This window comes from Rhodnius prolixus, unplaced genomic scaffold (genome assembly GCF_049639745.1).
Source record: "Rhodnius prolixus isolate KJV_2025 unplaced genomic scaffold, Rpr scaffold_9, whole genome shotgun sequence".
Classification (NCBI taxonomy): domain Eukaryota; kingdom Metazoa; phylum Arthropoda; class Insecta; order Hemiptera; family Reduviidae; genus Rhodnius; species Rhodnius prolixus.
In genome coordinates, this window is record NW_027411604.1 from 9,152,930 (window position 1) to 9,168,057 (window position 15,128).

Consider the following 15,128-nt stretch of genomic DNA (forward strand, 5'->3'; position numbering starts at 1 on the left):
TTATTCCTAGCCAATGTTTGTTGATGTATTCACATTGGATTGATGTTTTACGTCCTTTTTACTTGGGCTTCCATTGATGGGTAGTTTTGCAGCCAGTACTCTGGTTTCAACTCTAGCATTAAGAAGCTAGAGAAAAACATGTATTACAATTTATGTGTATTATAAAAATTAAATAAAAAAGACAGTAAGTAAACAAAAGAATTGATTTTTTAAAAAACCTTAAATCTTTTCATTCAATGATGATGAAAGATATTTCCAAAATAACACACTTATTCCTGAGGAATAAAATTCATTTTAATGCAACAATATAACACACATTATCTACTAGCATTATTACTGAATTATTTTTAAGAAAATGAATAAAAAAATTATAAGCTCGACTAAAAATAGTTCTATGTGATTGGATAATAATGGAGAATTCACATGCATGTTTGACGTTCAAGTTTTCAATTAAAACTTTACCCACAATCAACAAAAATTACAACTTTTTTCATTTGTAAAAAAAAAAATTAATTTATATGAAAAAAAGTTGTATCACTCTGAACATAAAGAATAATAATAGACCTATACCTAGATGCGAATCGCTTCATATTTATGGTCGTGCTGCTGTAAGTATAGAAGGACCTTCAAAAATTCATTTCGGATAAAAGCTGAGCTTAACAGGGCTGCAAGTTGACAAAAAGCCCATTGATGTTAGCACTGCATGAACTGAAAAACATATTACATTAAACATAGGTAGGAGTAATACGAATTTGATTCACACTACAATAATACTTCATTCAAAACGAAGAATTTATCAGTTTAACTAAACCTTTTTTTAAAAAACTTTTGAAATTTTGCTCTTTATCTTCTTAAAATAAAATTTAATAACAATCAAAATGTTTATCTATTACTCGTATCAGAAGATGCTAGTTAGAAATCAATAAAGAAAGAATTATAATTATTATAAAGAACTTTAAACTGGCTGAATAAGAGTTTCATTTGATTAAATATTTTACAGCATTCACTTTGATTATTAACTTTATTTATTTAAATTAAATGACATCCTTTCTTCCAATAAAGTGGAAACATTAATTATTTCGATTCACACATTAAATGCAAAAATAAATTAAATCATTTTTGTAAAGGCTTTTTTATTCAGCAACAAAATTATTACTTTTTTTAACATGCAATTTTTAATTTTGATAAAAACATACATATTACGTACTCCTTAACAAAAACTTACAGTTTAAAAAGTTAAGTATAAGGGTTGATTAAACGCCAAAAGGTACACAAATCAGCAAGTACCCAACATTTCATTAATACTTCATTAATATTTAATTAATTTTACTGCATTAATTTTCATTAATATTTTTTAGAATTTATTAGATGTCACAGACCCTTATGCTGGCCAGTTTCATCTACAAAATATATGTTCAAGTAGCACTGTAGATTGACTGTAATATCTAGTTATTTATAATAATCAAACTATTAATTACTGGTTAAAAAGAAAAAAAATATGAGGCTAAAAAATTCAAAAACTTTACAAAAAAAAATGTTCACACCAACATACATTAATTATTTTATTTTATTTATTTATTTTTAAATAAAAATCGTCGGTTTAAGTTCATTCTTCGATTAAAGCAATTGTTACTTTATGTAGTAGTCAATCTGGCTTTATCGTAAATAATATAGTTTTGTTCAATTACATTCTCCATCTAGGTGTTCTTCCCACAATGTTGTATATATACAATATAAAATAAATAAGATAAGCATATTTTTAGGACAGCTAATTATACCAGCATTTTACTATAAGTAAAATTAGGGAGACTAAATGAAATTACAATTGAGAAATGAATAATTATTGTTGAATAATCTACTTGTTATTAACTGTGTTATTTGTGCTCACGAATATTTCGGTAAGACGAATTCAAGTCTGAAATATTGTTTTAAATCCTCCGTGATTCAAATTTAAAAAGTGGCCGACTCTAACTTTGTTTTTTTCTACTTTAACATGCATGTGTAAGTGACTACTCAGAATAATTCATAACTCATAAAAAAATATTATGAATGAACTGGCCAGCATAAGGGTCTGTGACATCTAATAAATTCTAAAAAATATTAATGAAAATTAATGCAGTAAAATTAATTAAATATTAATGAAGTATTAATGAAATGTTGGGTACTTGCTGATTTGTGTACCTTTTGGCGTTTAATCAACCCTTATACTTAACTTTTTAAACTGTAAGTTTTTGTTAAGGAGATTTTTGTACCTTTTGGATAGATTTTCCTTTTTGTCTATTTTGCAAAGTTACATATCTGCTTTACAGATTTGATTTTTTTCAAATTTGGAATATGCAATTCTATCATTATAACTTGATAAGGTGTTAAGTCGGAACCGTAACTACCACTGGAGAGATCTTTTTAAAGAATGATTATAGTTGCGGTCCCCAATCCATCCTCAATAACAATTTTTTGAAAAAGCGTTTTGAATAACATTGGAAGGTATTTGCACGTAAATAGAAAAATTAAACTGCGATTTCAGTACTTCCTTTTAAGAGGAGTAAGAAAAATAAACTGCGATTGAAGTACTTCTCCCTAAAAGGCAAAGAGGCAAAGATTTTTTAATCGAACGACAATTCATTGATTTAAGTAGGTTCACTCATTGATAATTTTAACGATTGCAGTACTTCCTCTTGGTAGGTGCAAGAGCATGATATCACTTCACAGCCATGTAGAGGAGCTTTAACCACTTATTCGAGCTGAATTTTATCAAAATCGGACTAAGCGTTATGGAAATATTGGTAATAATAGTTTTAGAAAGGGCCTTACTTGGGTGGGGCGAACTCCCCTCCTTACGAGGCACAGCGTCGAGACTTTTAAAATGCAAATCTGTACAAAATTTCGATTCGAATGACACTTCGTTCATGAAAACTGGTTTACGTGTCGATAATTTGAAACGATTGCTATACTTTCCCTTAATAAGTGTAAGAGCAGATCGCCGCTTTAATGTTACGTAGGGGAGCCCTAACCCTATCATCCTACCAAATTTTATCAAAATCGTGCCAAGATTTACAGAGTAATTAGTAATAATAATTTTGGAGGGGTCTTTACATAAAGGGGGCTAACTCCTCTCCCATTCGATGTACAGCGTTGAGACCCCCAAAAGGCACATCTACATAAAATTCCGAATCGAATGACACCTCATTCATGAAAATCGGTTCACGCGTTTAGGCGCTACGTTGTTTACAAAAAAGGTAACAACAACAACAAGAAGAAGAACAAGAACATTTTTTGAAAAAGCCGTTTTTGCTCATTTTCGGCAACTTTTTTCTCGAAACCTATTAGATCTGGATTGTTGCAAAAAAATTACAGTTATAAAGGAGGGTTTGCCCTATATTTTAAAGAAAATTTGGGAATTTATCTTTAGTAGAAAAAGAGAAAAAAATTGTCAAAGTTGGGTGTTTTTCAACGTTACACTTTTTCGTGCAGTTTTTGATGATCAACCCTTATACAACTGTCCTACCGGACAGTTTTAATTATAATAATTATTACATACCTTTCTTTTATCCCAAACCAATGTTTGTTGATGTATTCACATTGGATTGATGTTTTACGTCTTTTTCACTTGGGCTTCCATTGATGAACAATTTTGCAGCCAGTACTCTGGTATCAACAGTATTAATTCTGAAAATCAGCATTATTTATTGTAATTCAAATAATTATTTTAAGGAGTTTTACCTAGCATTGTAAGAAGCCCGAGAAAAACATATACTTATATAACCATTTATGTATATAATAAAAATTAAATATAAGACTATGATTAAACTAAAGAATTTATCTTTTTTTAAAAACCTAAATCTTTTTATTAGACGTTCATCTACTTGTGACTAATTTAGTCGTGAATCGCGATTACGTTTTACCAAATTCTGAACTTTACATTACCGACAGAAAGTTCTTATAGAAATCAAACTTAAACACACCAGCTAAAAATATTAAAAAACATTGTTGTCCCAAAATGTATACGTTCAATGAGTATAGAAATGAAATGGTAAAAATAGGTAGAAATTTGGCACTAAGGGTACGCTGCAAGGAATAAGTTGTACACTAACTATTTCTATTGAGAACATTCGCGAATTTCTCTCGCCACTACATACCTATTGAAATTTTGTTTAACTCTAAAACTCTTCCTCAAACATAATAATAAAGAAATTCTTCAAAATTATACGTGCTAAGTATTATAGAATGTAAGACAACTGTAAAAGCTTCCTCGAAACAATAAGGGAAAAAGGATTTCGCTAGATGGAGGACAAACGATTTTGAGGTTATTATGAACCGAAGAGCATATACTATATTACTAAATATTTTTGATTGGGGAGACTGAATTCGTTGACAATTGGAAAGGTAGTACCCCACGATTTCTGTCAAAGTACAGATTGCTCCATATCAGCTGCAATAGCAGTCTTTTATTTATTACAGAGAGTTTTTAGTTTTTATCAATGTTTCAATACATGCTCTAGATCATAATAGTATAATGAAAGTACGTTATTTACAGGAAATTGTAAATGCTGTACAAGAGAAAATACGAAAAATCAGATTCAGTAAATTTGCAGTCAGATTGACAGAATTTCGCCAAAAGGAGCCATTAAACTAAATATCAAAATTTGAATTTTCCATTCTTGATTTTCATCACACACGAAACTTGACGATTCGTAAAAACATTTATCGTAAACAAATATTTCCGTTTAAAACTGAATAACATTCTACTTGATCGTAACACCTTGTAATTATTATGGGTAAGAAAAAGTAAATGAATTGTAACGAGTGCTTGGTAGACATTAAAGTAAAAGTGAAAAATTAAGGGGCTAAGTGACAAAGATAAGCAACATACCTTATGAAGCCGATACAAAAGGAAAGGTCTTGTTCACACCACTTGCTCCAGCATGTATCTCTCATTCTACTCCTGCTTGTAGGCGGCACTACTACCCTCATCATTCTCGTTATGAAATAGTCAAAAACCATTACCAGCGAAATACCGAGCTAGTAACTTCATATCAGTCCTATCTACGAAGCCATTTAATATTTCATCTGAATTGCCGAAATCACCAACCATACCAAAGTTTCGATGTTATTTAACTACTTTTTTTTTCAAGTCCTAAAATTTATGATGTATACATATTGTCATCTTGTTATTTTTTCTAACACTGGCTATATCATACGAAGTACAATAACAAAAACATGAAATGATTCTCCCAAATAACAAACAATTGTACGTAATACGTAGGTTCCATATCATGTCATTAAACAAGGTTCCTTTTTATTAAATCTATATCTGTTGATTTAAAGACTCATCAGTTATACTGTTAATGTAATATAAGTAGTCAATTTCATGTACAGGTCTAATCGTTCTACAAGCGAATTAAGCTTATCGTACTCATCTTCCTCGTCTTAGAATCTTGACTTGTGGTTTTCCTTACTTCACTTCGATATAGAACTAACTCTCCTCGAAACTTACTTTTTATAGGTCTTCGTAAAGGCTTAAGAGTTTATTAGTCTTATGAAAATGAGGTTACATCTGCAGTGCGTAATAATATTTGTAATTTTGTCAGTAGTAGGACGTATTTTTAATATACCCTTATCGGTTTCGGTCTTTCAACAATCTCTGAGGTAGTATAACCAATTTAGGGAAATGTCTTCGACTTCACCGAATTCCCAAGACCGCAGTACACTTATTGACTGAGCAGACTGAGTAAGGGAGGTTACGTGTGGTGTTATCCAAAATATTAACGAATTATCAAATATTGTAAAAATTATGAATTAAAATAATTGAAATTTAGTACATGTTAAAAGGAATTTTTTTTAAAAAAATTCTGTGCTAGTAATATTTTAGAACTGAGAATAGGAAATGTATTTTATACGACGAAGGCGCGAGAATTTAAGTTTAACACTCAGACATTGTTGCATTTTCACTGCAAATAATTATTGTTAAATAAAATATGAATGAATATGCGATTCTAATCATTTAAAAAATGCGTAAGTTAGTAAAATCTTTAAAGGAAAACTTTTAATCAGCATAGAACATGTAATATGTCTATTAGAACTTTGTGAATGGCTTTCTGTTAGCACATTTCTATTCGTAGCAGTAACACTCCAGTTTTTATAAAACAGAAACTTTATGGAATTGGTTTATTGAAATCAGCGATTTGTACGTTAAAATAATCAATGCATTATAGGACATATAAGTGGGCCAGGTTGGATGGTTGAAGGTTGGTGGTCGGTTGAAAGGGGCTTTCTTGGTCTTATACTACATTTTATTTATTCGGTTGATATAGAAATTGTTTTGATAAGTAATCTGAAATATGTCTGCGATGTTCTTCTTCATACTTTTAATAACTAAGACGGAGGAATATTGTTCATTCACACCTAGTAGCGTACATTCCAAATTACCATTGCAAAATTAATAGAAAATAGAGGATATCTCCTCTAGTTTTGTGCAAAAGAATAAAAGTTTTGCTTTAGTGTATTAATAACTACGACAGAGGTGGAATGTAAATACTGGGTAGCCCAGAATTTGAAGTTACGATTGCAAAATAAAAGGAAAAATAAGGAGTATTCATCTTGTTTGACTGGTACGATTGAGATTTCTGGTTTATACTATTGATAACTAAGGAAATTACGATTGCAGAAATTATGGAAAAATGTTTTTCTTCATTATTTTGTTACCTATCTTATTCTATTGTTCAAAGAACTAGAGGAGAATTTCTTATTTATCCCTCCATTTTTTAGACGTAATTGACGTTATGTATACATTTCAGACTTATGTTTAAAAAGTTTTTAAACTTACATGCGTACACTTAAAATGCATCTTGTATCAACTGTCTTGGAAACATGTCAATTTCATAAACACCTCTAATCACATAAACTCGTAATTAAAAATAAAAGTATACACAAAAAATGTTGCTTACCTGCAAAAAGTCCTTAACGCAGTAATGTTGCAAAAACAAGTTTTTTTATTTCCTAGGAAGTTATCGCTTAACGCAAATAGATAATACCAAAAGTTTTCTAAGGTATGTAAAGTTCTCACTGAGTTAGTTACAGCTGCATCAACTTAAAACTATCAATCATAAATAAAAAACAACAAATTATGAGGTAAACATGGAAATAAATTTTTAGTTAAGTGATTTTAAGCATGGAAAATTTTTTAGAGGAAAACTTCTTTTTAAAATACTGACGATATAAAATGTTTATCAACGTGGGTAAAGAACATTTAATAAATAAAGCAAATTATTACTTTGCTACAAGATAAACACAACATTTGGAAAAACCGAATAATCTTTTTACCTAAGGAACAGTTGTTTTGTTAGGAGGTTACTTAGTGTTTATTTTAATAGTGTCAAAGTACATGTTCGTGCTACCTAGCGGTAATCACTGGAACTACTGCCTATAAAATTATATCTTTCTAGTTTAAGCAATCGCCGCTAGATAGAACTGGCATTCTTTTAATAACTTTTTTTCCATTCCTAATTTTAAAGTAAGAACAGAATTTATAGAATTTCTTTAAGTTAAAAATAAGGACTTGAATTTCTGATTTATTCTTTGATTTATATTGAGCAGACACAAAAATAATATATTTATAAATTCCACGCACTTCACAAGCTATGTCTATTAGAACCAACCAATTTTATGAATCTATTTTAATAATTATGGGACAATAATATTGGTACAACAAGCGAGGAAAATTCTTAATAAATCTCCATAAGATGTATTGATATTTCACGATTTATAAGTAACGCAACTAAAATTTCCATAAGTAAATCAATAAAAACTAACGATGTTTATAAGAAATTCAAGATGTGGAGTTTTTACTCCACAACCTTTTCCTTCACAACCTTGTCAACAAATCAAACGTTGTTCCTCAGCCATGCCAATCTATTGTATCCAACAATCAACAGTGAGACTTCAATGTTCTACAATCACTTTATGCTAATATGAAAATACATTGAAGGTGATAATAGATTGGCTCAAAGGTGACTTCGTAATAAATGCACTGCTGTCAAACTTTTATCGGATGACAATATCACATACTACTTACTAAAAACTTCACTCAGCTCGATACAGAAAATTTAACTTTTACTATTAATTTTGTCTTACCATTACAGCAGGAAGAATTCGCAATCCCTTCTAGAACAAAGCGTCTCAACCTATCTTTTAGATTATTCAATGTAGCGTTTTACATTTATTTTTTAAATGTGTCCAATATTCAATCAAAACCAGCTGTAATTAAAGTAAGCAAAGAAGAATTCCTTCTAATACGTATACACCGTCGAATTCTAGTGGGAACATTCAAAAAATTTCTCTTATTTTCTTATACAAAAGAAACTCTTTTTACTAAAATATAATCTGAAGTAATTCTTCGATATTATACATGTCAAGTGTTATAAAATGATATGAAACCATAAAATCGGGAAAAAGGGATTTCGCTAGATAATGGATAAAAGGGATATAGATGTCATTATGAATGGTAAGATCAATGCGAAGCGCAGAGATTTTTTTTATTAGGGTGACTATTCACTGACAATTAGAGCAGTGGTACCCCATGAATTCTGTCATAAGTACAGATTGCTCCGCAAGCAGCAGCTATAACGTCTCGTAATTATTACAGAGTTTTACAATTTTTCTAATAATTAGAAAAGGGTCGATGAACCCCCCTTAAAATAAAATTAAAAATTAACTGCTGGAAATCTATAAAAAACAACTAATGACATGGAGAATATTAAGGCCAATACTAGATGATGCCAAAGGCAAAAGCTGGATTATACATCCAGGGTCGATCTATTTTGAAAAACAAGAAGTAAAAACCTGTGGAAAAAGTGGAAATCTCCTCCTAATTTCACTGTATTGCTGCTATTTCTGCATTATTTACTTAATATTAAGACCAGAGCTAGATTGTACATCTTAGGCCGATCTATTATGAAGAACAAGAAGTTGAAACCATTGGAAAAAATGGAATTTTTCTCTAAAATTAACAGAAATGCTTCTATTTCTTTAGTTGATAGTTTACATTAAGGCCAATGCCTAATTGCGCCTCTTGGGCCCGTCTAATTTGGAAAACCAAAAAAACCTTTGAAAAATGTGGAAATAGTCTCTTAATTTGTCAGAAATGCTGCTCATTCTGTATTTGATATTTAATATTAAGGTTAATGCAAGATTGTACTTGTTGGGTCTATCTATTTCGAAGACCAAGTAGTAAAAACTAGTAGAAAAAGTTGAAATCTCCTCCTAATTTCACTCTATTGCTGCTGTTTCTGCATTAGTTAGTTAATATTAAGGCAAGAGCTAGATTGTACATCTTGGGTCAATCTATTTTGATGAACAAGAAGTAAAAACTAGTGGAAAAAGTGGAAATCTCCTCCTAATTTAACTCTATTGCTGCTGTTTCTGCATTAGTTAGTTAATATTAAGGCCAAAGCTAGATTGTACATCTTGGATCGATCTATTTTGAAGAACAAGAAGTAAAAACTAGTGGAGAAAGTGGAAATCTTCTCCTAATTTCACTCAATTGCTGCTGTATCTGCATTAGTTTGTTAATATTAAGGCCAAAGCTAGATTGTACATCTTGGGTCAATCTATTTTGAAAATCAATAAGTAAAAACTAGTGGAAAAAGTGGAAATCACCTCCTAATTTCACTTTATTGCTGCTGTTTCTGCATTAGTTTGTTAAAATTAAGGCCAAAGCTAGATTGTACATCTTGGGTCGATCTATTTTGAAAATCAAGAAGTAAAAACCTGTGGAAAAAGTGGAAATCTCCTCCTAATTTCACTCTGTTGCAACTGTTTCTGCATTAGTTAGTTAATATTAAGGCCAGAGCTAGATTGTACATCTTGGGTCGATCTATTATGAAGAACAAGAAGTTAAAACCATTGGAAAAAATGGAATTTTTCTCTAAAATTAACAGAAATGCTTCTATTTCTTTAGTTGATAGTTTACATTAAGGCCAATGCCTAATTGCGCCTCTTGGGCCCGTCTAATTTGGAAAACCAAAAAAACCTTTGAAAAATGTGGAAATAGTCTCTTAATTTGTCAGAAATGCTGCTCATTCTGTATTTGATATTTAATATTAAGGTTAATGCAAGATTGTACTTGTTGGGTCTATCTATTTCGAAGACCAAGTAGTAAAAACTAGTAGAAAAAGTTGAAATCTCCTCCTAATTTCACTCTATTGCTGCTGTTTCTGCATTAGTTAGTTAATATTAAGGCAAGAGCTAGATTGTACATCTTGGGTCAATCTATTTTGATGAACAAGAAGTAAAAACTAGTGGAAAAAGTGGAAATCTCCTCCTAATTTAACTCTATTGCTGCTGTTTCTGCATTAGTTAGTTAATATTAAGGCCAAAGCTAGATTGTACATCTTGGATCGATCTATTTTGAAGAACAAGAAGTAAAAACTAGTGGAGAAAGTGGAAATCTTCTCCTAATTTCACTCAATTGCTGCTGTATCTGCATTAGTTTGTTAATATTAAGGCCAAAGCTAGATTGTACATCTTGGGTCAATCTATTTTGAAAATCAATAAGTAAAAACTAGTGGAAAAAGTGGAAATCACCTCCTAATTTCACTTTATTGCTGCTGTTTCTGCATTAGTTTGTTAAAATTAAGGCCAAAGCTAGATTGTACATCTTGGGTCGATCTATTTTGAAAATCAAGAAGTAAAAACTAGTGGAAAAAGTGGAAATCTCCTCCTAATTTCACTCTGTTGCAACTGTTTCTGCATTAGTTAGTTAATATTAAGGCCAGAGCTAGATTGTACATCTTGGGTCGATCTATTATGAAGAACAAGAAGTTAAAACCATTGGAAAAAACGGAATTTTTCTCTAAAATTAACAAAAATGCTTAAATTTCTTTAGTTGATAGTTTACATTAAGGCCAATGCCTAATTACGCCTCTTGGGACCGTCTAAATAGGAAAACCATAAAAACCTTTGAAAAATGTGGAAATAGTCTCTTAATTTGTCAGGAATGCTGCTCATTCTGTATATGATATTTAATATTAAGGTTAATGCAAGATTGTACTTGTTGGGTCTATCTATTTCGAAAACCAAGTAGTATAAACTAGTGGTAAAAGTGGAAATCTCCTCCTAATTTCACTCTATTGCTAATGTTTCTGCATTATTTCCTTAATATTAAGGCCAGAGCGAGATTCTACATCTTGGGTCAATCTATTTTGATGAACAAGAAGTAAAAACTAGTGGAAAAAGTGGAAATCTCCTCCTAATTTCACTCTATTGCTGCTATTTTTGCATTGGTTTGTTAATATTAGGGCCAGAGCTAGATTGTACATCTTGGGTCGATCTATTTTGAAAATCAATAAGTAAAAACTAGTGGAAAAAGTGGAAATCTCCTCCTAATTTAACTCTATTGCTGCTGTTTCTGCATTAGTTAGTTAATTTTTAAGGCCAAAGCTACATTGTACATCTTGGGTCGATCTATTTTGAAGAACAAGAAGTAAAAACTAGTGGAGAAAGTGGAAATCTTCTCCTAATTTCACTCAATTGCTGCTGTATCTGCATTAGTTTGTTAATATTAAGGCCAAAGCTAGATTGTACATCTTGGGTCAATCTATTTTGAAAATCAATAAGTAAAAACTAGTGGAAAAAGTGGAAATCACCTCCTAATTTCACTTTATTGCTCCTGTTTCTGCATTAGTTTGTTAAAATTAAGGCCAAAGCTAGATTGTACATCTTGGGTCGATCTATTATGAAAATCAAGAAGTAATAACTAGTGGAAAAAGTGGAAATCTCCTCCTAATTTCACTCTGTTGCAACTGTTTCTGCATTAGTTAGTTAATATTAAGGCCAGAGCTAGATTGTACATCTTGGGTCGATCTATTATGAAGAACAAGAAGTTAAAACCATTGGAAAAAACGGAATTTTTCTCTAAAATTAACAAAAATGCTTAAATTTCTTTAGTTGATAGTTTACATTAAGGCCAATGCCTAATTACGCCTCTTGGGACCGTCTAAATAGGAAAACCATAAAAACCTTTGAAAAATGTGGAAATAGTCTCTTAATTTGTCAGGAATGCTGCTCATTCTGTATTTGATATTTAATATTAAGGTTAATGCAAGATTGTACTTGTTGGGTCTATCTATTTCGAAGACCAAGTAGTAAAAACTAGTAGAAAAAGTTGAAATCTCCTCCTAATTTCACTCTATTGCTGCTGTTTCTGCATTAGTTAGTTAATATTAAGGCAAGAGCTAGATTGTACATCTTGGGTCAATCTATTTTGATGAAGAAGAAGTAAAAACTAGTGGAGAAAGTGGAAATCTCCTCCTAATTTCACTCTCTTGCTGCTGTTTCTGCATTTGATAGGTAATATTAAGGCCAGAGCTAGATTGTACATCTTGGGTCGATCTATTTTGAAAAACAAGAAGTAAAAACTAGTGGAGAATGTGGAAATCTCCCCCTAATTTCACTCAATTGCTGCTGTTTTTGCATTAGTTAGTTAATATTAAGGCAAGAGCTAGATTGTACATCTTGGGTCAATCTATTTTGATGAAGAAGAAGTAAAAACTAGTGGAGAAAGTGGAAATCTCCTCCTAATTTCACTCTCTTGCTGCTGTTTCTGCATTTGATAGGTAATATTAAGGCCAGAGCTAGATTGTACATCTTGGGTCGATCTATTTTGAAAAACAAGAAGTAAAAACTAGTGGAGAATGTGGAAATCTCCCCCTAATTTCACTCAATTGCTGCTGTTTCTGCATTAGTTAGTTAATATTAAGGCCAAAGCTACATTGTACATCTTGGGTGGATCTATTTTGAAAATCAAGAAATAAAAACTAGTGGAAAAAGTGGAAATCTCCTCCTAATTTCACTCTATTGCTGCTGTGTCAGCCTTTGTTAGTTAATATTAAGGCCAGAGCTAGATTGTACATCTTGAGTCGATCTATTATGAAGAACAAGCAATTAAAACCATTGGAAAAAACGGAATTTTTCTCTAAAATTAACAAAAATGCTTAAATTTCTTTAGTTGATAGTTTACATTAAGGCCAATGCCTAATTACGCCTCTTGGGCCCGTCTAATTAGGAAAACCATAAAAACCTTTGAAAAATGTGGAAATAGTCTCTTAATTTGTCAGGAATGCTGCTCTTTCTGTATTTGATATTTAATATTAAGGTTAATGCAAGATTGTACTTGTTGGGTCTATCTATTTCGAAGACCAAGTAGTAAAAACTAGTAGAAAAAGTTGAAATCTCCTCCTAATTTCACTCTATTGCTGCTGTTTCTGCATTAGTAAGTTAATATTAAGGCCAAAGCTAGATTGTACATTTTGGGTCGATCTATTTTGAAAAACAAGAAGTAAAAACTAGTGGAGAATGTGGAAATCTCCCCCTAATTTCACTCAATTGCTGCTGTTTCTGCATTAGTTAGTTAATATTAAGGCCAAAGCTAGATTGTACATCTTGGGTCGATCTATTATGAAGAACAAGAAGTAAAAACTAGTGGAAAAAGTGGAAATCACCTCCTAATTTCACTTTATTGCTGCTGTTTCTGCATTAGTTTGTTAAAATTAAGGCCAAAGCTAGATTGTACATCTTGGGTCGATCTATTTTGAAAATCAAAAAGTAAAAACTAGTGGAAAAAGTGGAAATCTCCTCCTAATTTCACTCTGTTGCAACTGTTTCTGCATTAGTTAGTTAATATTAAGGCCAGAGCTAGATTGTACATCTTGGGTCGATCTATTATGAAGAACAAGCAATTAAAACCATTGGAAAAAACGGAAATCTCCTCCTAATTTCACTCTGTTGCAACTGTTTCTGCATTAGTTAGTTAATATTAAGGCCAGAGCTAGATTGTACATCTTGGGTCGATCTATTATGAAGAACAAGAAGTTAAAACCATTGGAAAAAACGGAATTTTTCTCTAAAATTAACAAAAATGCTTAAATTTCTTTAGTTGATAGTTCACATTAAGGCCAATGCCTAATTACGCCTCTTGGGACCGTCTAAATAGGAAAACCATAAAAACCTTTGAAAAATGTGGAAATAGTCTCTTAATTTGTCAGGAATGCTGCTCATTCTGTATTTGATATTTAATATTAAGGTTAATGCAAGATTGTACTTGTTGGGTCTATCTATTTCGAAGACCAAGTAGTAAAAACTAGTGGAAAAAGTGGAAATCTCCTCCTAATTTCACTCTATTGCTGCTGTTTCTGCATTAGTTAGTTAATATTAAGGCCTGAGCTAGATTGTACATCATGGGTCGATCTATTTTGATGAAGAAGAAGTAAAAACTAGTGGAGAAAGTGGAAATCTCTTCCTAATTTCACTCTCTTGCTGCTGTTTCTGCATTAGTTAGTTAATTTTTAAGGCCAAAGCTACATTGTACATCTTGGGTCGATCTATTTTGAAAAACAAGAAGTAAAAACTAGTGGAGAAAGTGGAAATCTTCTCCTAATTTCACTCAATTGCTGCTGTATCTGCATTAGTTTGTTAATATTAAGGCCAAAGCTAGATTGTACATCTTGGGTCAATCTATTTTGAAAATCAATAAGTAAAAACTAGTGGAAAAAGTGGAAATCACCTCCTAATTTCACTTTATTGCTCCTGTTTCTGCATTAGTTTGTTAAAATTAAGGCCAAAGCTAGATTGTACATCTTGAGTCGATCTATTATGAAGAACAAGCAATTAAAACCATTGGAAAAAACGGAAATCTCCTCCTAATTTCACTCTGTTGCAACTGTTTCTGCATTAGTTAGTTAATATTAAGGCCAGAGCTAGATTGTACATCTTGGGTCGATCTATTATGAAGAACAAGAAGTTAAAACCATTGGAAAAAACGGAATTTTTCTCTAAAATTAACAAAAATGCTTAAATTTCTTTAGTTGATAGTTTACATTAAGGCCAATGCCTAATTACGCCTCTTGGGACCGTCTAAATAGGAAAACCATAAAAACCTTTGAAAAATGTGGAAATAGTCTCTTAATTTGTCAGGAATGCTGCTCATTCTGTATTTGATATTTAATATTAAGGTTAATGCAAGATTGTACTTGTTAGGTCTATCTATTTCGAAGACCAAGTAGTAAAAACTAGTAGAAAAAGTTGAAATCTCCTCCTAATTTCACTCTATTGCTGCTGTTTCTGCATTAGTAAGT